A 23367-nucleotide genomic window follows, 5' to 3' on the forward strand; every position below is an offset into this window, starting at 1 on the left:
TGGCTTGGCATTTTCTTCTTATCCTATGGATTGCCTGCACATCAAAGGGTCTGGTACGTATATAAGTGGTCCTGAACTGCCTCTTCAGTAATGTAGTCAGTGTTCATAGTAACATGTTTATAGTTTAAAAGATGCCAATGTTTTCATAAATTAAGAGGCATTTTTGGCCCATCTTAAAATGAAGCCCACCAGGAAATACATTCTTAAAATTATATTGCTTTTTTCTTCCTATCACAGAGATAACTACATCAAAAATAAATTGCTTTTCCCTTCATTGAATATAAAGTCTATGATTCCTGCCAAATTGATGCACTAGCATGGGTTGCTGGCTTGTTACAGTGCCAGCCCGGAGGTGCCACAGAAATAAGAGCAGTGTTTGGGTCCAGAGAACTAACGATGTGAATGGGGCTCTTTTGCGGGAAAGGTAATGGCAGACAGAACAAATCTTAAAGAGTAGTTGAATTGTAATCTTTTTCCCTATACATTTACGGTCCTCTGTAGTATGCCCAGGAGATGATAGCCCACCATGGTGCCTTCATAAGATAGGAGAGCAGCTCGGTCCTATGGGAGCACTTAGGTTCCATTAGAGCATCCTCTCCTCACTTCAAAAGCCAGTCATTGCTATGACTGGAGACATTCATTTTTTTGTTTGTTCGTTTTGTTTTTTGTTTATTTTTGAGACGGACAGAGCCTTGCTCTGTCACCAGACTGGAGTGCAGTGGCATGATCGCGGCTCACTGCAAACTCTGCCTCCCGGGTTCAAGCGATTCTCCTGCCTCAGCCTCCCAAGTAGCTGGGACTACAGGTGCCAGCCACCACTCCCAGCTAATTTTTGTATTTTTAGTAGAGATGGGGTTTCACCATGTTGGCCCAGATGGCCTCGATCTCCTGACCTCGTGATCTGCCCGCCTCGGCCTCCCAAAGTGCTGGGATCACAGGCATGAGCGACCACACCCGGTAGACTGGAGACATCTTAAGGAGGCAGTATTTAGGGTGATGATGTCAAGTGGTATCCTGAGGGTCAGTCAAGCGGGGCGGGGGGGCGGGGGTCTCATTCCAGGCAGTGGTGATAGGGGATTTTTTTCTGTAACACACTCCTCCACTTAAACCCACCGAACAGGAAGAAACAGGAGGATTAGGCCTTCTCCCTGCTATTCATTCTCAGCCAGGATTTACAGTATCCAAGTAAAAATTCAGGAAAGTAGTCAGACACATGAGGAATTGGTACTAAGAGACAGTACACAATACCATTTACCTGAGAAGGCCTAACTTAATGAAATACAGGCATCCAGACAGATTTCAAAATGTTCTTAATACGTATCTTTTTTTTTTTTTTTAAGATGGAGTCTCACTGTGTTGCCCAGGCTGGAATGCAGTGGTGCGATCTCAGCTCACTACAGCCTCCACCTCCCAGGTTCCAGCGATTCTCCTGCCCCAGCCTCCTGAGTAGGATTACAGGCACGTGCCGCCATGCCTGGCTAATTTTTGTATTTTCAGTAGAGACAGGGTTTCACCATATTGGCCAGGCTGGTCTTGAACTCCTGACCTCAAGTGATCCCCCCCATCTTGGCCTCCCAGTGTGCTGTAATTACAGGCTTGAGCCACTGCGCCCCGCCTTAATACATATCTTTGAAGAAAAATATAAAGATGAATGGGGTGTGTGTAAAAATATAGTTACCAAAAGAAAGGTGGATCGTTGAGCATGCATAATCGACATGAAGGAAATAATAGATGAGATTGATAGATGCGATACACCGAAAGAACGAGTTAGCAGGCTCTGTTGTAAAGGCAAATATTTCCTCCAGGACACCAGAAGAAATGAAGAAATGGAAAGTGAAAAATCAAAAACTGAGATGTAGAGGATAGTAGAAATAACCATATACTACAATTCCCAAAAGAAAAAGAGACAACACACAAGGAAAATACACGAATTAAAATTTTCTTGTAATTAAAAAAGAACGAAAGGCCTCAAATTGGAAGAGATTGATGTGGTGCCAAATGGAAAAATAAAGAAAATCCTGGGCTGGGCGCGGTGGCTCACACCTGTAATTCCAGCACTTTGGGAGGCCGAGGTGGGTGGGTCACGAGGTCAGGAGATCAAGACCATCCTGGCCAACACGGTGAAACCCCGTCTCTACTAAAAATACAAAAAATTAGCCAGGCATGGTGGTGGGTGCCTGTAGACCCAGCTACTCGGGAGGCTGAGGCAGGAGAATGGTGTGAACCCGGGAGGCGGAGCTGGCAGTGAGCAGAGATCGTGCCACTGCACTCCAGCCTGGGCAACAGAGTGAGACTCTGTCTCAAAAAAAAAAAAAAAGAAAGAAAATCTTGTTCCATCCTTTTTTTCATTCATAACCTAAATGATTTTATCAAATGTTCTACCTGCAAAACTAGCACTTCTAACTGCTGCACTGTTATGATGAAATTCCTTGTATATATATCCTTATGTGAATGAACTTCCCTGGAACATATAAACTGATGGTATACATTGCATAAGGCATAGACATTAATTTTATTTATTTATTTATTTTTTTTTTTAGGCAGAGTCACCAGGCTGGAGTGCCGTGGTGCTATCTGGGCTCACTGCAAGCTCCGCCTCCCGGGTTCAAGTGATTCCTCTGCCTCAGCCTCCTGAGTAGCTGGGACTACAGGCACACACCACCACACCCAGCTAATTTTTTGTATTTTAGTAGAGACGGGGTTTCACCATGTTGGCCAGGATGGTCTCAATCTGACCTTGTGATCTGCCCGTCTCGGCCTCCCAAAGTGCTGGAATTACAGGCATGAGGCACTGTGCCAGACCAATATTAATTTTAAAAGATACTGCCTGGTCACTTCCCTAGAATGGGTGTCATTTTATAGCACGGAACCTTTTCAATTACCATTCACATCTTCACCAATATTTACTATATGTCTCTGTAATTTTTGCTGTTCTGAAGGATGTGAATGGGGTATTTTGTTGTTTCAACTTGCATTTTCTAACCACTAATTTCAGGTATAGGTTATATCCTTTTTTTTTTTTTTTTTTTTTTTTTAGTATACTACCCTTATATTATTTGCTGAATATCCTCATATATTCTACTTGTTGGTTTTACTTTAGATTGAGCAAATTTTTCTTTTTTTCTTTTTCTTCTTTTCTGAGACAGAGTCTCACTCTGTCACCGAGGCTAGAGTGCAGTGGCACGATCTCAGCTCACTACAAGCTCACCTCCCAGGTTCATACCATTCTCCTGCCTCAGCCTCCGGAGTAGCTGGGACTACAGGCGCCCGCCAGCACGCCCGCCTAATTTTTTGTATTTTTAGTAGAGACGGGGTTTCACCGTGTTAGCCAGGATGGTCTCAATCTCCTGACCTTGTGACCCACCCGCCTCGGCCTTCCAAAGTGCTGAGATTACAGGCGTGAGCCACCACGCCTGGCTGCAAATTTGTCTTTATAGACTGGAATTTCTTCATAACAAGATTTGTGAGACATCCTAGGTGAACATCCTTAACAGAGGTAAGTAAAATGTGATACAAGCAGTAGAAGGCTGTGAGCAGTTAGAAGTAAAATGCTAGACTGGCATGTAGCACATTTGATAAAATCTCTTAGATATGAATGGGAAAATTGATTCAACAATATTTAATATAGCTAAACAAAATGTCAAAATTTCTCATACCTACACACACATCTATTATATAGGTTTACAACACTACTTAACGTCATAAATTTCATGTAACATCTATGGCGGAGGGAATGGGGTGCGGTCTGGTATGAAGAGGAAAGAAAATCAGGTAAAATAAGAGGGGGGTCTGTCTTAACCTATCTCCTGTTGCTGTAACTGAATATCTAAAACTGGGTAATTTATAAAGGAAAGACATTGATTTAACAGTTCTGGAGACTGGCAAGTCCAGGGTCTAGGGGCTGCGTCTGTTAGCAGCCTTCATGCTGGCGGCGACTCTGCAGAGTGCTGAGGTGCAGAGGGCATCCCATTGTGAGGAGGCTCATGAGAGAGCCAACCTGGCTTTTTATAGTGATAACTAACTCACTCCTCTCATAACCCATTAATCCGTTAACCCATTAACACATTAACTTTTTCATAGGGCAGAACCCTCATGACCCAATCACCTCTTAAAAATGCTACCTTTAGTTCTGTAGGGTACAACCATTCAAATCATAGCCAGGTCCTTGCAGAAGCCAACGTTGATCACGCCTGTAATCCCAGCACTTTGGGAGGCCGAGCTGGGTGAATCACTTGAGGTCAGGAGGTCAAGACTAGCCTGGCCAACATGGTGAAGTCCCGTCTCTACTAAAAATACAAAAATTAGCCAGGCATGGTGGCACACGTCGCCTATAGTCCCCACTACTCAGGAGCGTGAGGCAGGAGAATCGCATTGCTTGAACCCAGAGGCAGGGGTTACAGTGAACCGAGATTACGCCACTGCACTCTAGACTGGGTGACAGAGTGAGACTCCATCTTTAAAAAAAAAAAAAGTAACCAATATTGATAATAAATAGTCTGTTCAGTTTTAGCCAGATTTTCATGGCTCAGGTGCCTAAGTGATGTCTGTGCCTTTTTTAGCAGCTTTGCCCTGTGCCAGCTTTCATGGAAATGGTTGGGCTGCTCAAACTGTTGGACACATCCTTGCTTTGTTGAACGAATACTCCATCTATGAGTATCTGCATCGCATGACAGAACTCTGCAACAGACTGCTAATTGCACTACAATGTTCCCTCTCTTTTGTAGGATTCCCCCTTCCTCAAGTCTCAGCTGGGTACCTAATGAGATTTCTTTTATTTTTATCTTTTTAGAGGCAGACTTACTCTGTTTCCCAGGTTGGAGCACAGTGGTGTAATCATAGTCCACTGCAACCTCCAATTACTGGGCTCAAGTGATCCTCCCCCCTCACCCTTCCAGATAGCGGGGACTTCAGGTGTGTGCCACCATGCCCAGCTTTTTTTTTTTTTTTTTTTTTTTTTTTTTGTAGAGAAAGAGTCTCACTGTGTTGTTCAGGCTGTAACTGGAGAGTTCATTTCTCCACTTTCCTGTTAGCTAGCTGTGGCCAGGTGACTAGGTTTTGGCCCTCAGGACGTGAGTAGACAGCTGGACAAATGGACAGGTAAGATGGGAAAGCAAAGCCTTAGGATGCAACAGAGTTGCCTAGATGCCTGTCAGGACCAGAGCAGAGGGAAGATGACAGAGACAACTGTCCAGGCAGATGAGACCTGCCAGCCATTTGCACAAATGGGGCCTTCATGACACACTGTCACCAGTGGGGCAGAATTGTTGCATCACTTGCCACAGGTGAGGTGGCCAAAAAGCCAGTGTGCCTTCTCCATCCTCTCTCCCTTTCTGCTAATGAGCAGATTGACCTTGGAAACCTTCTGAAGGAGAACTGAGAAGCCATTTATAGAAAAACTGAAGTCCCTGGAAGCCACTCTCTGAACAAGAGTGCTGATTTTGGACTTGGTGTGATTGAAAACTGAAGTTCTATTGTGTGAGCTGTTACGTTTGCATTTGTTAAGAGGAAATACCACTGAAACAATGGAGAAGGCATCCAGCAAATGCCTCCAACAAAAAATTCCTCCTACCCTACCTGGAAGCTGCAAGTCCCTGGGTAAAGCCGGCAGGTAAAAAATCAACCTCTAGGGCATTCAAATTAGGTGCCACCTTCCCCAAAGAAAGTTAGAAAGGAGACAATTGGAAGGAAGATGAGGCAGGCCTGGGGCCCCAGGAATGCTCAGTGGGCCGTGGTGATGTCCCTGGGGTCGGGGAGAGCAGCTGGAGTGACCCCCCAGTCTCTGGTCATCAAGAGATTGTTCAAGCCAGCTGGACTGAGTGGCCCCCCTCAGTGGGCAGTTCACTGAGGTTAAATTTAAATGCAGATTTAATCACAATCCCTACAGGCTTTGGAAATAAGAGCCTGGTGAGTCTATTCTAAAGGTCATCTCTGAGAATGAATTGTAGGAAAAGCCAAAAAGCTTGAAAAACAGGATTGTTCTTTGATGTATGGAAAAGATTACAAAGCAAGAGGAATTGGAACATGATCTTCTTTAGCATAAAGTATTCATAGTTCAGTAAAACAGAATAAAACTCAGAATTGGAGTACAGTCACACACCACATAACACTTTGATCAGTGATGGACCAGATATACAACAGTGGTCTCATAAGATGATAATACCGCATGTTACTGTGCCTTTTCTGTTTAGATACACAAATACAACTGTGTTACAGTTGCCTAGCGTAGTCAGTACAGTCACGTGCTGTTGAGGTTTGTAGCCTGGGAGCGATAGGCCATACCATACAGCCCAGATGGTAGGCTTTACCACGTAGGTTTGTGTAAGCACGCTGTGTGACATTCACACAATGAAGCATTTCTCAGCATATATCTCTGTTGTTAAACAAAGCGTAACGGGACTCACAAGCTATGCCAAGCAGGACTAAAACTGTAAATTAGACAAAAACCAATAAAACCAAGCTGCTGACAACTCCTAGGTGAAACCAAACCAAAAAATGGCTCTACAATGACCTCCCATTACAAACTCCCAACAACTGTCATTAACCTCTCAGATTGAATGTCCTTCCCTGGTAAAATCAAGATGGGCCAAAAGGATGGTGGAATGAATGAATGGTCACCCAGAGAACTTCCAGCTCTCCAGGTTTTCAGCTTCTCTTTCTACAAAGATGTGAGAAAGAGTGCTGAGCACACAAAAAGCAAAGACACTACTAACAGTGACCTACCCTATGATAAAAGTAGTATTTCGGCCAGGCATGGTGGCTCACGCCTGTAATCCCAGCACTTTGGGAGGCCGAGGCGAGTGGATCATCTGAGGCCGTGAGTTTGAGACCAGCTTGGCCAACATGGTGAAACCCCATCTCTACTAAAAATATATATATATAAATTAGCCGGACGTGGTGGCAGGTGCCTGCAATCCCAGCTACTCGGGAGGCTGAGGCAGGAGAATTGCTTGAACCCAGCAGGCGGAGGTTGCAGTGAGCTGAGATCATGCCATTGCATTCCAGCCTGCGGGACAAGAGCAAGACTTCATCTCAACAAATAAATAAATAAATAAAATAAAATAAAAATAGTATTTCAAACCAGGGACAAAGAGATGGATTTCTTAAATAGTGTAAGGACAACTAGCAGTTCATTGCAAAAGTAAAGATTACATCCGTACATGAATCCAGACCTTGTCAAAAAAAAAGGCAATGAATAATTTGATCAATTAAAAATGACATTTTATATGAAGAGAAAGAATACTTAATATGCAACTAATTTCGAAAAGAACATTTTCCGCTCTGGATTCTTGCAAACAAGAAATGACATTACAGTCGCCCCTTAGTATCCATGGGGGAATTGTTTCCAGACCCCCTGTGGATACCAAACTCTGCATACAAAAGTTTCGAAGTTGACTCTTCGGAACCTGTATACAAAGTTGGCCCTCTGTATCCTCAGGTTTGCATTCTGTGAATACTATAGTTTTGAGCTGTATATGGTTGCAGATGTGGAACCTGCAGATAAGGAGGGCCAGCTACTGGGAAAAAAAAAAAACTACTTACAAGTGGACCCGCTCAGTCCAGACCTGTGTTGTTCAAGGGTACCTGTATTTCCTTATTACATATAAATTTACAGAGCAGAAAGCAGCTGCTGAATCATTTTCTCAAAATCATTCTTGCCCCCAAATCACTGTGACTAACACTTCTGAATTACACAACTTCTTTAAAAAAAAATGTATCCTGTCATCACAGAACTTTAGGAGGCCAAGGCAGGAGGATCACTTAAGCCCAGGAATTCAAGACCAGCCTGGGCAACATAGAGACCCTTTCTCTACAAACAAAAACTATCCCTCTTCAAAGTTAGGATGCCTTACAGCTCCAAGTCACAGAAAAATCTCAACTCCAACAGGCTTACACAATAAGAAAAATTAATGACCTCAAGTGCCCAATCCAGAGCCACCTCAGTGTGGGTTAAATCAGTGCTTCATACCATCAGTGGCCAGGCTCTTCTATCTCTGCTCACCAACCTCCAACTACAGCCCTGGGCCACAAGATGCAAACAATGGATGTATTCAGAAGGGTAATGTGATTCTGCTCATGTCTCTTCACCAGTGATAAATCCTTTCCCAAAAATCATACAGAACACTTCCCTACACATCCTAGAGGTCAAGGCTTGGTCATATGCCCAACCCAAACAGTCCCTGTTGAGGAGGGGAAAACAGGCCACACCAAGGCTTTCATGCAACAAAGCAGCAGAGAACAGTCTGCCCCCTGCTGCAAGGAAATCCAGGTAGAGGAGGGAGAAAGAATGAGGACACAACAGCTGCCACCCTGTTGGCAAATGGTTCCTGGGCTCCTACAGCTTGGGGGCTATGCCATGTACTTCTGGAGGCACCGCTTAGAAACGTGTCAGGAGTAGAAAGAGAAGCACATTTTCTTTATACAATACTATTTTCATTGTCAGTGTAATGAGCACTACTGTTTGCACCTAGTTCTTAACACAAGCTTGAGTTGTTAATGGTCTACCCTGCCTTTGCATTATTTCTTTTTTTTGTGATGGGGTCTTGCTCTGTTGCCCAGACTGGGGTGCAGTGGCACAACCACAGCTCACTGCAAAGCCAAACTCCCTGGCTCAAAGATCCTCCTGCCTCAGCCTCCCAAGTAGCTGGGACCACAGGTGTACACCACCATGTCTGGCTAGTTTTTCAACTTTTTACAGAGACAAGGTGGTCTCGCTGTGTTGCCGAGGCTGGTCTTGAACTCTTGGGTTCAAATAATCCTCCTGCCTCAATTTCCCAAAGTGCTGGGATTACAGGCATGAGCCACCATGACCAGCCTTTGGTTATGTTCTGTTTTTATTGAAGTGACTAAAACCCAAAACAACTGAACACTTTAAAGGTTACTGTTTGGCTTCTTTATTGACAAGCAGATCAATAACCACGGGCAGAGATATTTATATACACCAAGGAACAGTAACAGAATTGCTAAGTGGTACAGTACTTCTCCAAAACTTTTTATTATCAAATTTTTCAAACACAACTCTTGTAAGAAAAACAGTCAATACCCATGTGCCTGCCAGATCAAGACTTGCTTAAATTTTGCCATTTTTGCTTTATCTATGCATGCATCTTTTTCCTGAACCACTTCAAGGCTGCAGACATCAAGCCAGTTCATCTTTCTATATTCAGCATGTTTGCCCTTGAAAAATAGTCCCTCCACCTTTTCTCTCCTTTTAAAAATGATGGCAGCAGCTGGGTGTGGTGGCTCACACCTGTAATCCCAGCACTTTGGGAGGCCGAGGCGGGCAGATCACGAGGTCAGGAGATGGAGACCATCCTGGCTAACACAGTGAAACCCCATCTCTACTAAAATACAAAAAATTAGCCGGGTGTGGTGGTGGGCACCTGTAGTCCCAGCTACTCGGGAGGCTGAGGCAGGAGAATGGTGTGAACCCAGGAGGCAGAGCTGGCAGTGAGCCGAGATCACGCCACTGCACTCCAGCCTGGGCAACAGAGTGAGACTCTGTCTCAAAAAAAAAAAAAAAAAAGTCAGCTTTTTGAAGAGACCTAGCCAGGTGTCTTTTAAATGTCATTTTTTAAGTTCTTTTTGTCCTAAAACAGAAACAAATCCCACTAAGGATATGCTCATCATACTGCATTTAAAAGTCTCTTGAAAGAATGAGCTCTTCTACTTAGTGGAGTTACCCATTTGATATAAACTTCAGTTGATTTCTTCTTTGCTTTCCATTTCAAAATGTGCTTTTGAGTATGTAAATTACTCATATTTATCCAAAAGTCATAACTTCACAAAAAGGTACATGTGAAGAAGCCTTGTCTCTATCCTCAGCCCCGCCACCCTGTTCACTCCTATCTCCATAGGTATTCACTTTTGAGTTTGTAACTTACGCTTCAGGTTTGTAGTTTGTACTTTATACTTATTTGCAAAATATATATATTATATAAAATATATTGGCCAAGCACAGTAGCTCATGCCTGTAATCTCAGCACTTTGGAAGACTGAGGCAGGAAGACCGCTTGAGCCCAGGAGTTCGAGACCAGCCTGGGCAACATGGCGAGCCCCATCTCTACAAAACATTTAAAAATTAAAAAAATATATAAACATATATAATAAATAAATATATATACAAAATATCTATGTACATACATATTATTTCTTCCCCTCAATTCTCACACAAAAGGCAGCAAGCCATATAGTTTTCTGTACTCTGCATTTCTCAATAACATATTGTGTACTGCAAATGTCATACATGTCACATATCAGGTATACTGTACTATTAAGATACAAAGAGGCCGGGCACAGTGGCTCATGCCTGTAATCCCAGCACTTTGGGAGGCCAAGGTGGGCAGATCACCTGAGGTCAGGAGTTTTGAGACCATCCTGGCCAACATGGAGAAACCCTGTCTCTACTAAAAATACAAAAAATAGCTGGGCACAGTGCCAGGCACCTGTAATCCAGCTACTCATAAGGCTGAAGCAGGAAGAATCACTTGAAACTGGGAGGCAGACGTGGCAGTGAAGCGAGATAGTGCCATTGCACTCCAGCCTGGGCAACAGAACGAGACTCTGACCCAAAAACAAACAAACAAAAAGATACAAAGAAACACTGGAGGCATTTCGTGTGGTAGATGTGTTACAACAGTTCTTAAGCTATGGAGAGAGATTTCCTGCTGACCACTCGGTGGAGTTCCACTATGTAAATCAAACACAGGCCATGTATGTATGTTGTATGCTGCCCACTAACAAATGTAAGGCCATCTTACCTCAAGTACTCAAATATCGAATACTGTCAGCTTGCTGCTGCAAATTGTTTTTCAAAAGACTTCATATTCCAACAGTGAATGTCATTAGCATTGGATGCATCACATATCACATGTTCTAAATTTGGTACCTGAAATGTGACTTCTAGTATTACAGTATTTGTAGGGGAAAAAAAAGTATCTCGGCCAGGCGCAGTGGCTCACGCCTGTAATCCCAGCACTTTGGGAGGCCAAGGCGGATGGATCACAAGGTCAGGAGATCGAGATCATCCTGGCTAACATGGTGAAACCCCATCTCTACTAAAAATACAAAAATTAGCCGGGTATGGTGGCGGGTGCCTGTAGTCCCAGCTACTTGGGAGGCCGAGGCAGGAGAATGGCGTGAGCCCGGGAGGCGGAGCTTGCAGTGAGCTGAGATCACGCCACTGCACTCCAGCCTGGGCGACAGAGCGAGACTCCATCTCAAAAAAATAAAGTATCTCTATCTCCTAAACTGATAGACGTCCCCTCAGTATTAATTGTCTGCTTATATTTGAATTTTTCCTGAAAGCTTTCACGCATAGAAAACATAGTTTTACACCAGTATCAATCATATGCTGTGCAAATGTGCTGGAACTTAGTAAATGCTTTTATATTACTGTTCTATCGGTTTTTCCCTGTGATTTATGTGAAACATACTGTATTTGATTCCTTGGTGGATACTAATATACAAGATGTTCTCAGGGGTCTCTCCTCATTTGAGTTTTCTGTATTTTTTTTTTTTTTGAGATGGAGTTTTCATTCTTGTCACCCAGGCTGGAGTGCAATGGCATGATCTTCGCTCACTGCAACCTCCGCCTCCCAGGTTCAAGCAATTCTCCTGCCTCAGCCTCCCAAGTAGCTAGGATTACAGGCATTTGCCACCATGCCTGGCTAATTTTTGTATTTTTAGTAGAGATGGAGTTTCCTCATGTTGGCCAGGTTGGTCTTGAACTCCTGACCTCAGGTGATCCATCTGCCTCAGCCTCCCAAAGTGCTGGGATTACAGGTGTGAGCCACCATGCCCGGCCAGTATTTTCTAAGATAACACAAAATCTTCCCATATCCATTTCATTTGTGGAGAGGCCTCCAGTCCCTATATCTTGTGTTTTCTGATGCCAACTAAGGATTTAATTTACACAGGAGACCCCTACATTATTTACATTCATAAGGTTTCTACCATGAATTTTGGTTTGAAAAACAAATTGACTTTACACATGAGGATTTCCCATATTTGTTACAATTCAGAGTATCACTCTTGTGTGGAGGATGACTTCATACAGATTTCCCACATGTATTGCCTTCATATGGCTTCTCCCCTGTGTGAGTTCTCTGATGATTGATGAGGTTTGACTTCACATAAAACATTTTCCTGCATTCATTACACTCAAAAGGGTTCTTCCTGGTATGGGGTCTCTGATGCACAGTGAGGTGTGATTTCATACAGAAATAAGTATCAGATTTGCTACATTTATAGGGCTTCTCTTCTATGTGAGTTCTCTGGTGAATGGTCAAGGGTGACTTATAACAGAAGGATTTCCCACATTTATTACATTCATGGGGTATCTCCCCTGGGTGTGTCCTCTGATGTTCAATGAGGTGTGACTTCTGGAAGGTTTTTCCACATTGCTTACATTCATAGGGTTTCTTGCGTGGTGTATGTTCGATGATGTTTAGCAAGGTGTGACCTCTGGTAGGTTTTCCCACATTCTTTACATTCACAGTGTTCCTCCCATATATGTATTCTCTGATGCTGACTGAGGGCTGACTTCATATAGAAAGATTTTCTACATTCATAAAATTATAAGGCTTCTCCCCACATGAGTTCTCTGATGTACTGTTAGGGTTGATTTATGGCGAAAAGTTTTCTGACATTCGGTACATTCATAGGATTTCTCTTCTCAGTGCGTTCTCTGATGATCAGTGAAGTTTGACTTCATAGAAAAGGCCTTCCCACATTCATTACATACATGGGGTCTCTTTCCTGTGTGATTTCTCAGATGAATATTAAGATGTGACTTCAGGCCAAGTGCAGTAGCTCATGCCTGTAATCCCAGCACTTTGGGAGGCCAAGGCAGGCTGATCACTTGAGGTCAGGGGTTTGAGACCAGCCTGTCTCTACTAAAAATACAAAAATTAGCTGGGCATGGTGGCAGGCACCTGTAATCCCAGCTAGTTGGGAGGCTGAGGCATGACAATCGCTTAAACCCAGGAGGTGGAGGTTGCAGCGAGCCAAGATCACGCCACTGCACTCCAGCCTGGGTGACAGAGCGAGACTCCATCTCAAAAAATTAAAAAAAAAAAAAAAAAAAAGATGTGACTTCAGATAGAAGGATTTTTCACACTCATTACATTTGTAAGGTTTCTCTCCAGTGTGAGTTCTCTGGTGTATAACTAGGGTTGTAAGGACTTCCTACGTTCATTACATTTATGTGGCCTCTCCCGTGTGAGTTCTGTTATGTTTAGTGAGGGCATCCTTGTTGTAGAAGGACTTCTCACATTCATTACATCCATAGGGTTTCTCCCCAGTGTGAGTTCTCTGATACACAATGAGGATTGAATTCATAGAGATTTTCCACATTCACTACATTCATACGGCTTTTCCCTGCTGTGAATTTTCTGATGTTTACTGAGACTTGACTTCACACAAAAGGATTTCACACATTCATTACACACATAGGGTTTCTTATCTGTGTTTCCTCATGTATAATTAGTGCTGATTTATAGGAGAAGGATTTCTCACACTTAGTACATTTATAGGGTTTCTCTTCTGTGTGCTTTCCCTGATGTACATTTAGGGTTGACTTATAGTAGAAGGACTGATTTTCCACATTCATTAAGTTTTTTTTTTTTTTTGAGACGGAGTCTCGCTCTGTCGCCCAGGCTGGAGTGCAGAGGCGTGATCTCGGCTCACTGCAAGCTCTGCCTCCTGGGTTCACGCCATTCTCCTGCCTCAGCCTCCCAAGTAGCTGGGACTACAGGCACCTGCTACCACACTCAGCTAATTTTTTGTATTTTTAGTACAGACAGGGTTTCACTGTGTTAGCCAGGATGGTCTCGATCTCCTGACCTCGTGATCTGCCCGCCTTGGCCTCCCAAAGTGCTGGGATTACAGGCATGAGCCACCGCGCCCAGCCGACAAATTTATTACATTTGCAGGATTTCTCTCCTGTGTGTTTTCTCTAATAATCAGCGAATTGTGACTGCTGGAAGAAAGTTCTCCCACATGCAGTACATTTGAAAGGTTTCTCCCCTATATGTGTTTTCTGATGTTTAGTGAGGTTTGGTTTCACATGGAAGGATTTCCTACATTCCTTACATTCATATGGTTTCTCCCCTGTGTGAGTTCTCTGATGATGACTGAAGTTTGATTTTGCTTAGGATTTCCCATTACACTGATAGGGTTTCTCCCCTGTGTGAATTCTCTGATGGACTCTTAGGACTGAGCTATGACAAAAAGGTTTCTTAGTCACTACATACATAAAGCTTCTTTTCTGACTGACTTATCTGGTGATCAGTGAGGGCTGACTTCACAAGGGTTTTACCAGATTCATGGGGTTTCTCTTCTCGATGCATTATCTGAGAGTTGGTAAGTTGTCATTTCTGGAAGGTTTTCCCATATTTATTACTTTCACATGGTTTCTCTCTTGTGCATGTCCTGTGATGCTCAGTGAGGTGGGACTCCTGGCAAAAAGATTTCTTGCAATGACTACATTCAAAAGTTTTCTCTACTGTGTGAGTTCTATGAGGTAGACTGAGATGTGACTTGTGACTGAAATTCTCATTTTCATTAGCTCCCTGGGTTTTCACCCCTGTATTAACTTTCTGATGTTTGAAGAAGGTTGACTTCTCACACTCGTTAACTTCAGAGTGATTCTTCCTTGTGTGAGTTTCTTGATGAACTTTGGGAGTTGATGTGGCACTGACATTTTCCCCATGCTCCTTATAATCACAGGGTTTCTCTCTTGTTTGAGCTGTCTCTTGTGTGATGGTGGCTACCTTCTCAAGGAAGGGATTTCCATGTTCATTATCTTCCAAAGGTGGGCTAAAGCTTGAATTTCCTGTTCCTCAATAAGGTCCTCACTATGACTTGGTGACTTCCCACTTTGGTTATATACAACAGATTTCTTCCCAGTATGAGTGTTTTCCTGATTACTATCAAAAGGCAACTTCTCACTTATATTAATTTCATCAGTGTTATTACTGGAATAATTTTTATCACTAATACTTGATTCTGAAACGTATTCAAACTCATTCCACATGAGTCATACTAACAGGCTATTTTTCTTGAAGAAACTGGGTTTGCACCCAGATTAAGGTTTTTCCCAAAAACGTATTCCCTCTTCTTAGTCAGTGTGTTGTTACTGAGGACTGAAGGGTACCACAAATATGTATCTCAATTTTCCTGGCTTCCCTTTATCAGGTCTCTTAATTTCTGGACTTCTAGAAATGAGAAAAATTAAGTATACGTTAAAAATGTTAACACATTTCCTGTGTACGTGTGATTTATATCATGGATTCTCTATTTTCAAGCCCAGGCTCCTGGGATGAAATCCCAAATACATATTTCACCTTGGTTCCAAAAAATAAAAATGAAAACCGCCTGCTATAGTGGAAAAGGGAGGGAAAAACTTGCAAGGAACACACATATATTTGCTATTTTTAAAAAGATGACCCTCAAAACTGAAAAGGTGAAATTATTAAACATAGGGAACAGTTAACTGAGGGAAAAGCATGACAGAGAAACTAAAAAAATGAGGTCAGCCCAACAGAAATCATAAGCAGGAAATGGAGTGAAAAGCAGTGTTTGGAGACATGGCTGTTAAGGAGAAATACCACAGGATGGTTTAGATGTGACAGAAAACAGATGAGCAAGGCCTATATAGATAGGCCAGCTGTGGTGGCTCAAGCCTGTAATCCCAGCACTTTGGGAAGCCGAGGCAGGCAGATCACGAGGTCAGGAGATCAAGACCATCCTGGCTAACATGGTGAAACCCCGTCTCTACTAAAAATGCAAAAACAAAATTAGCCAGGCATGATGGCGGATGCATGCAGTCCCAGCTACTTGGGAGGCTGAGGCAGGAGAATGGCGTGAACCCAGGAGGCAGAGCTTGCACTGAGCTGAGGTCACGCCACTGCACTCCAGCCTGAGTGACAGAGCGAGACTCCATCTCAAAAAAAAAAAAAAAAAAAAAAAGACCTATGTAGATAAATCCCACTATCTATGTGCCAACAGATAAAATAAGACTTATATTAGTTCAAAGTATCCTTACAAAAATCCACAATAAATATATTCTAAAATATTCATTCCCAAACACAAGTCATGAGTCTGACAGAGATTCTTACATTCAACTAGCTTGCTTTTCAGCTTTGGCTCTACAAAAAACTCAGTTATCCTCCAGAAAATGTACCCCCAACACACACACCCCTTTTTCAAATCATGCCCCTTAAACTACGTCACGGATGTTAAGGAGAAATATCACAGGATGGCTTAGATGTGAGAGAAAACAGATGAATAAGACCTATATAGATAAAGCCCACTATCTATGTGCCAACAGATAAAATAAGGTTTATATTAGTTCAAGGTATCCTTACAAGAATCCACAATAAATATCTTCTAAAATACTCATTCCCAAACAAGAGTCACAAGTCTAACAGAGATTCTTACACTCAACTAGCTTGCTTTTCAGCTTTGGCTCTACAAAACACTCAGTTATCCTCCAGAAAATGTACCCACACACACACACCTTTGCAAATCATGCCCCTTAAACTATATTTTCTTAAAAATTTGAAAGCAGGCCAGGCATGGTGGCTCACGCCTGTAATCCCAACTCTTTGGGAGACCAACGTGGGTGGATCACCTGAAGTCAGGAGTTCGAGACCAGCCTGGCCAACATGGCAAAACCCCATCTATACTAAAAATAGAAAAATTAGCTGGGCGTGGTGGCGGGCACCTATAATCTCAGCTACTCAGGAGGCTAAGACAGGAGAATCACTTGAACCTGAGAGGCGGAGGCTGCAGTGAGCCAAGATCCTGCCACTGCACTCCAGCCTGGGCAACAGAGTAAGACTCCACTTCAAAAAAATAATAATAAAATCAATGACCTCATCTTCTACCTTTTTAGAAACCAGAAAAAGAGCAAATTACACCTAAGTAGTCAGAAAAAAGTAATAAAAGTGAGAACAGAAAACAACAAAATAGAGAACAGAGAAACAAAAATCGGTAATATATAAAACTTTTTAAAAAATAAATCAATAAATGTTTCAAACCTCTAGCTACACTGATGAGAGACAGAGAAGAGGAGGAGGCAACACCAACAAATTATCACCATCAGGGGTGAGAGGTAACATCACTAGAAATTCCACAGATACAAGACGGGGTAAGAATATTAGAACAGCTTTGTACCAGGTGAACACTAATATTTAATAATCAAACAATTTATGATACTAACAAATAGATAAGGAAAACCATATAATTTTATCAATAGATGCAGAAAATGATTTGACAAAACACTGATTCCTGATTTTAAAAAAAGGACTTTCAACAGTTTAAGAATAAAAGGGAATTTTCTCAACCTAATAAAAAGCACCTATGAAAAACCAACAGCTGCCATCACAGTAATGGTGAAAGACTTAGGGCTGTCCTCCTAAAATTAAAATAAGAAAGGCAAAGATGTCGCATCTCATTTCTATTCAACATTGTATAGGCGGTTTTAGTCAACGCAATAAAACAACAAAAAGTCACACAGATTAAAGAAGAAGTAAAACTATTTGTAAATGACATGATAGAATTGTCTATGTAGAAAATCTTGCAGAACCTACAAGAAAGCTGCTAGAACTAGTGAGTTAAATAAGGTTGCAGGATAATTTTGTAGTATAAACATACAAAATTTGGTATTTCTACATACTAGCAACGAACAATCATAAAATTCAATACCATTTACAAGAGTATCAAAAAAAAATGAAACACTGAGGGATACATTTGAGAGATGTGCCAGACCTGTGCCTTGTAAACTACAAAACAATCCTGAAATAAGTTAAAGACTTAAATAGATGTAGAAATATACTGGGTTCATGAAAGAATGAATACTGTTAAAGAGGTCCATTCTCCCCCAACTGATCTTACAAGTTCAATTCCAATCTTAATCCCAAATTTTTCTTTGTAGATATATACAAGCTGGTTCTAATTTTTTCTTTCTCTGCCTCCTAGATTCAAGCGACTCTCCTGCCTCAGCCTCCCTAGTAGCTGAGATTACAGGCATGTGCCACTATGCCTGGCTAATTTTTGTATTTTTAGTAGAGATGGGGTTTCACCATGGTGGCCAGGCTAAGACCTCAGGTGATCCGCCTGCCTCAGCCTCCCAAAGTGCTCGGATTACAGGCAAGAGCCACCACGCCCAGCCCTAAAATTTTTATGGAAATACAAAGGGCTTCTACAGACAAAACCTGGGGTTTTTATGGGCACAGGATAGGGGGGGTGGGGTGGGCCACGGGTAGTTTGGGAAAAGGCAATATTCGAGCGGGAAAACAGGGATGTAAGTTCTCACTTTTTTTTTTTTTTTCTGAGACAGAGTCTTGCTCTTTCGCCCAGGCCGGACTGCAGTGGCGCTATCCTGGCTCACTGCAAGCTCCGCCTCCCAGGTTGATGCCATTCTCCTTCCTCAGCCTCCCAAGTAGCTGGGACTACAGGCACCCGCCACCGCGCCCAGCTAATATTTTGTATTTTTTGTAGAGACGGGGTTTCACCGTGTTAGCCAGGATGGTCTCGATCTCCTGACCTCGTGATCCACCCACCTTGGCCTCCCAAAGTGCTGGGATTACAGGTGTGAGCCACTGCGCCCGTCCAGTTCTCACTTTCGACCACAGTATCAGGCTTTTCGGCTTGAGGGTAGGGCCCTCGCCAGGGACCCGCCCTCTTCTGCCCAGAATTTCCCTGCCTCCCGTCCCTACCACTACAGAAGGCATGAAATACTCGGGAAAGACTGGAAGAGTAAAAAGATGAGGGAGTAAAGGATGGACATCTGGACATAAGCCATGAGAATGTGCAGGAGGAAGACACAATGAGGGGCACCAAGAAATCTGAGCAGCAGGAATAAAGCCACAAGAAGCATGTCACAAGACACCAGGGAGAGGGGCCTTTCTAGAAGGTGAAAGCAGTTCAATGCCAATGCAGCAGAATGTTCTAGGAAGGCCAGGTCAGAAAAACACGCATTGGACTGAACTGCAAGGAGGCCGCCGTTAGGCTTTATCAGAACGTCCTGGGCAGGTGGTGGGGAAGTGGCAAGAGTACACAAAGCAGACTAAAATGCGAAGGAATGAACAGATACCTGTACCCCAATGCTCACAGCAGCATTATTTACAACAATGAAAATGTGGAAACAGCCTAAATGTCCATCTGCAAATGAAGAGGTAAAGAAAATGTGGTCGATCCACACAATGGAATATTATTCAGGCACTGAAAGGAATGCAGCTCTGACCCAGGCCACAGCATGAATGAACCCTGTAAACGTCATGTTCAGTGGAATAAGCCAGACACAAAAGGACAAATATTTCATGTTTGCACTTATATAAAATACCTAGAATAGGGAACTTCACAGAGGCAGAAAGTACATGTTACCAGGGGCTGAGGGGAGGGAGAAACGGGGAGCTGTTGCTTAATGGAGACACAGTTTTCGTTTAGAGTGATGAAAACCTTTTGGAAATAGAAACGGTGATGGCTGCACAACTGTGAATATAATTAATGCCACTGAATTGTACCATTAAGAGTGAAAATGGCAAATTTGATGTTATGTATATTTTACCACAAGCAAAAAAAGAGAATGGATAGTGCAGAAACATTCACCAAAGAATATGACTTTAGGCCAGACACGGTGGCTCACGCCTGTAATCCCAGCACTTTAGGAGGCAGAGACAGGCGGATCACCTGAGGTCAGGAGTTTGAGACCAGCCTGGCCAACATGGTGAAACCTCGTCTCTACTAAAAATACAAAAATTGGCTGGGCGCAGTGGCTCACACCTGTAATCCCAGCACTTTGAGAGGCCGAGCCAGGCGGATCACGAGGTCAGGAGGTCAAGACCATCCTGGTTAACACAGTGAAACCCCATCTCTACTAAAAATACAAAAAATTAGCCGGGCGTGGTCGTGGGCACCTGTAGTCCCAGCTACTCGGGAAGCCGAGGCAGGAGAATGGTGTGAATCCGGGAGGCAGAGTTTGCAGTGAGCCAAGATCATGCCACTGCACTCCAGCCTGGGCGACAGAGCGAGACTCTGTCTCAAAAAAAAAAAAAAAATTAGCCTGCTGTGGTGACACACACCTGTAATCCTAGCTACTGAGGACGCTGAGGCAGGAGAATCAGTGGAACCCAGGAGGCAGAGGTTGCAGCGAGCCGAGATCGCACCACTGCACTCTAGCCTGGACAACAGAGTGAGACTCCGTCTCAAAAAAAAAAAAGGTTGACTTTGAACCATCTGCTGTCCCACCTATAGAGTGTAAGGAAAAGTTATTTCAAATACAGGCAGTCCATTTCTTTCATTTCTCCAAATGCTTTTAGGTTTTGTCCTTAGATCAAAACAGATGTTCCAAAAAATCTCTATTGAGTCCATATTGCTCTGGTCCCCCTAATAAAACCTGAGTTCTACCGCCAACTTCCAACAAAGAACAATTACAGGCAACAGGGAGGTTCACTGCAAGGTTCTTTGCTCCATGACGATGTGCAGACATTCTTTCAGACTCCAGGAAATCTTTCTGTCCCAAGAGTAACTAGTTCGTTTCTTCTGGTGGCCAGTGAAAATGAAGTGCAGATTAGGAAGATAAAGACAAATGAAGGCCGGGCGCAGTGGCTCATGCCTGTAATCCCAGCACTTTGGGAGGCCCAGGCAGGAGGACTGCTTGAGGTCAGGGGCTCGAGACCAGACTGGCCAACATGGCGAAACCGTCTCTATAAAAAATACAAAAATTAGCCGGGTGTGGTGGTGAGCACCTGTAGTCCCAGCTATTCGGGAGACCAAGGCATGAGATTTGGTTGAACCCCAGAGGTGAAGGTTGCAGTGAGCCAAGATCACGCCACTGCATTCCAGCCTGGGCAACAGAGCAAGACTCCGTGTCAAAAAAAAAGACAAATCTGCCACTCTCCTTTGACGATTGTAGGATCACATGACCACAGGGATCCGCAGCCACCTCTGCCTACTGCTCAGTTGCCTCTCACTCCTCATTTATCCTGAAGCAGCTTTTTAAATGTCCATCTGAATAAACGAATTTTATAAAAGCCAGCAAATCCCCTGGAAAATGAAAAAGAATCTAAAAAAGAAACTCACCTGGGGTTTGTTCATTTTCTGATGTTCCTCTAAGAGCATGGAAACCTGTTCTTCAAATAGCATACCTGGAAGAAGGGGGGAAGAAACAGAATGAGCGATCTGGCAGGCTCTGCTCCCGCCTAATTCTCCTAAAAACCCCCACACGTCCGCTGGGTAACCTTGACCCTGCAGAAGGAAAGGAGGGAAACATCCCCGCATCCCTTTTTGACTCCAATATGATTTAGTGGAACTTAAACCTGCAGTGTTTCCCATTGCTTTAACAATTTTTGTCCCACTTCACAAACACAGAAACATTTAAAACAGAATTGAGTAGGCCAGGCAAAGTGGCTCATGCCCATAACCCCAGCACCCTGGAAGGCCAAGGCGGGAGGATCACTTGAGGCCTGGAGTTTGAGACCAGTCTGGCCTCTGCTATCACCCTCTGCCCAGCTCCCTTCCTCTACTGGGTCTTTCAGGACTTCCCCTAAGCCCGGGCCCCTCCGGACCACACGCTCCTCTTATGCGATTCTCTGCCCCTTCTCTGAAGCCCTGATGGGCCTCCCTTCGGAGAAGGGGTTGTCTTCCCGCTGAGATTTCTGTCCCTGAGCCCCCTCCTTGTCAACGCAGTGGAGCTGCTCTGTCCAGCAGAGCCTAGGGCACAACTCAATTTAGCAGGAACCTTTTTGGAGGCCCAAGTCCGCCTGTGAGCGCGCACGGTTCCCAGAAGCCGCGGGATGCAGCGCCCGGAGGCCCCAGGCGGGAGCCAGGTGGCCCACGAGCGGCCCCGACTCAGCGGGCCCTGGTACGGGCCCCACGCGAGGCACCGCGAAGGAGGGCCCAGGGCGGCGCGCGACACCCGTGACCCCACACCCTCCGCACCCGCCGGGCCGACAGCGCACCACCGCCGCATCCAGTGGAGGAAACCCGGAGGCGGCCCCGGCACCCCCTGCTGCGGGCGGACCGCCCCCCCCTCCACCTCCGCCCCAGGCGCGGAGCCCAAGCCCCCGCGGGGAAGGCGGTCCCAGGGGCTCGGGGCTGCGACTGTTCGGACGCGCCCCGCGCCCGCTCTGCAGCCCCCAGACTCACCCGCCGCCCCAGCACGACCCCGCAGGCGAAGCGCACGGGCAGCCCCGCGAAGCCAAAAGCGCCTGCGCACAAAGCCCGCCAGGCTCTGCCGCGACACAGGCCCCGGCAGGAGGCTCCACCCACATGGGGGCGGGGACAGTGCGGGCCCCGCCCCCGCCGACCCCCTCCATCGCCTGGCACACCTTCTCCCCCACTTCCACAACCCCTCCCCCTTCACCTCCCACCTCCACATCCCTTCCCTCTCCCTCTTCCCTTCACCCCACCACCTCCACATCCTCTCCCCCTCCCCTTCACCCCCCACCTCCACATCCCCTCCCCCTCCCCTTCACCCCCCACTTCCACATCCTCTCCCCCTCCCCTTCACCCCCCACTTCCACATCCCCTCCCCCTCCCCTTCACCCCCCACTTCCACATCCCCTCCCCCTCCCCTTCACCCCCCACTTCCACATCCCCTCCCCCTCCCCTTCACCCCCCACTTCCACATCCCCTCCCCCTCCCCTTCCCCCACTTCCACATCCCCTCCCCCTCCCCTTCACCCCCCACTTCCACATCCCCTCCCCCTCCCCTTCACCCCCCACTTCCACATCCCCTCCCCCTCCCCTTCACCCCCCACTTCCACATCCCCTCCCCCTCCCCTTCACCCCCCACTTCCACATCCCCTCCCCCTCCCCTTCACCCCCCACTTCCACATCCCCTCCCCCTCCCCTTCACCCCCCACTTCCACATCCCCTCCCCCTCCCCTTCACCCCCCACTTCCACATCCCCTCCCCCTCCCCTTCACCCCCCACTTCCACATCCCCTCCCCCTCCCCTTCACCCCCCACTTCCACATCCCCTCCCCCTCCCCTTCACCCCCCACTTCCACATCCTCTCCCCCTCCCCTTCACCCCCCACTTCCACATCCTCTCCCCCTCCCCTTCACCCCCCACCTCTAAATCTCCACCCCCTCCCACATCACCCCCAACTCCACATCCCCTCCCGTACAGGCAGTGGCTCACACCTGTAATTCCAGCACTTTGGGAGGCCGAGGCTGGCAGATCACCTGAGGTCAGGAGTTCGAGCCTGGCCAACATAGTGAAACCTCGTCTCTACTAAAAATACAAAAATTAGTCTGAGTATGGCGGCGCATGCCTGTAATCCCAGCTACTGGGGAGGCTGAAGCAGGAGAATCGCTTGAATCCAAGAGGCAGAGGTTCCAGTGAGCTGAGATCGCGGC

At 45.2% G+C, this 23367-nt stretch overlaps 1 long non-coding RNA gene across 1 annotated transcript; it reads right to left on the reverse strand.

The window, feature by feature from the left end:
* Positions 1-8881: 8881 nt before the first annotated feature.
* Positions 8882-22234, reverse strand: LOC129523597 (uncharacterized). Its single transcript, XR_008667123.2, has 3 exons — positions 22153-22234; positions 21088-21152; positions 8882-15215 (listed from the first exon to the last, which is right to left on the reverse strand). It is a non-coding gene; the product is annotated as an uncharacterized lncRNA (long non-coding RNA).
* Positions 22235-23367: the final 1133 nt, after the last annotated feature.

The sequence above is a fragment of the Gorilla gorilla genome, chromosome 6 (assembly GCF_029281585.2).
Source record: "Gorilla gorilla gorilla isolate KB3781 chromosome 6, NHGRI_mGorGor1-v2.1_pri, whole genome shotgun sequence".
NCBI lineage: Eukaryota > Metazoa > Chordata > Mammalia > Primates > Hominidae > Gorilla > Gorilla gorilla.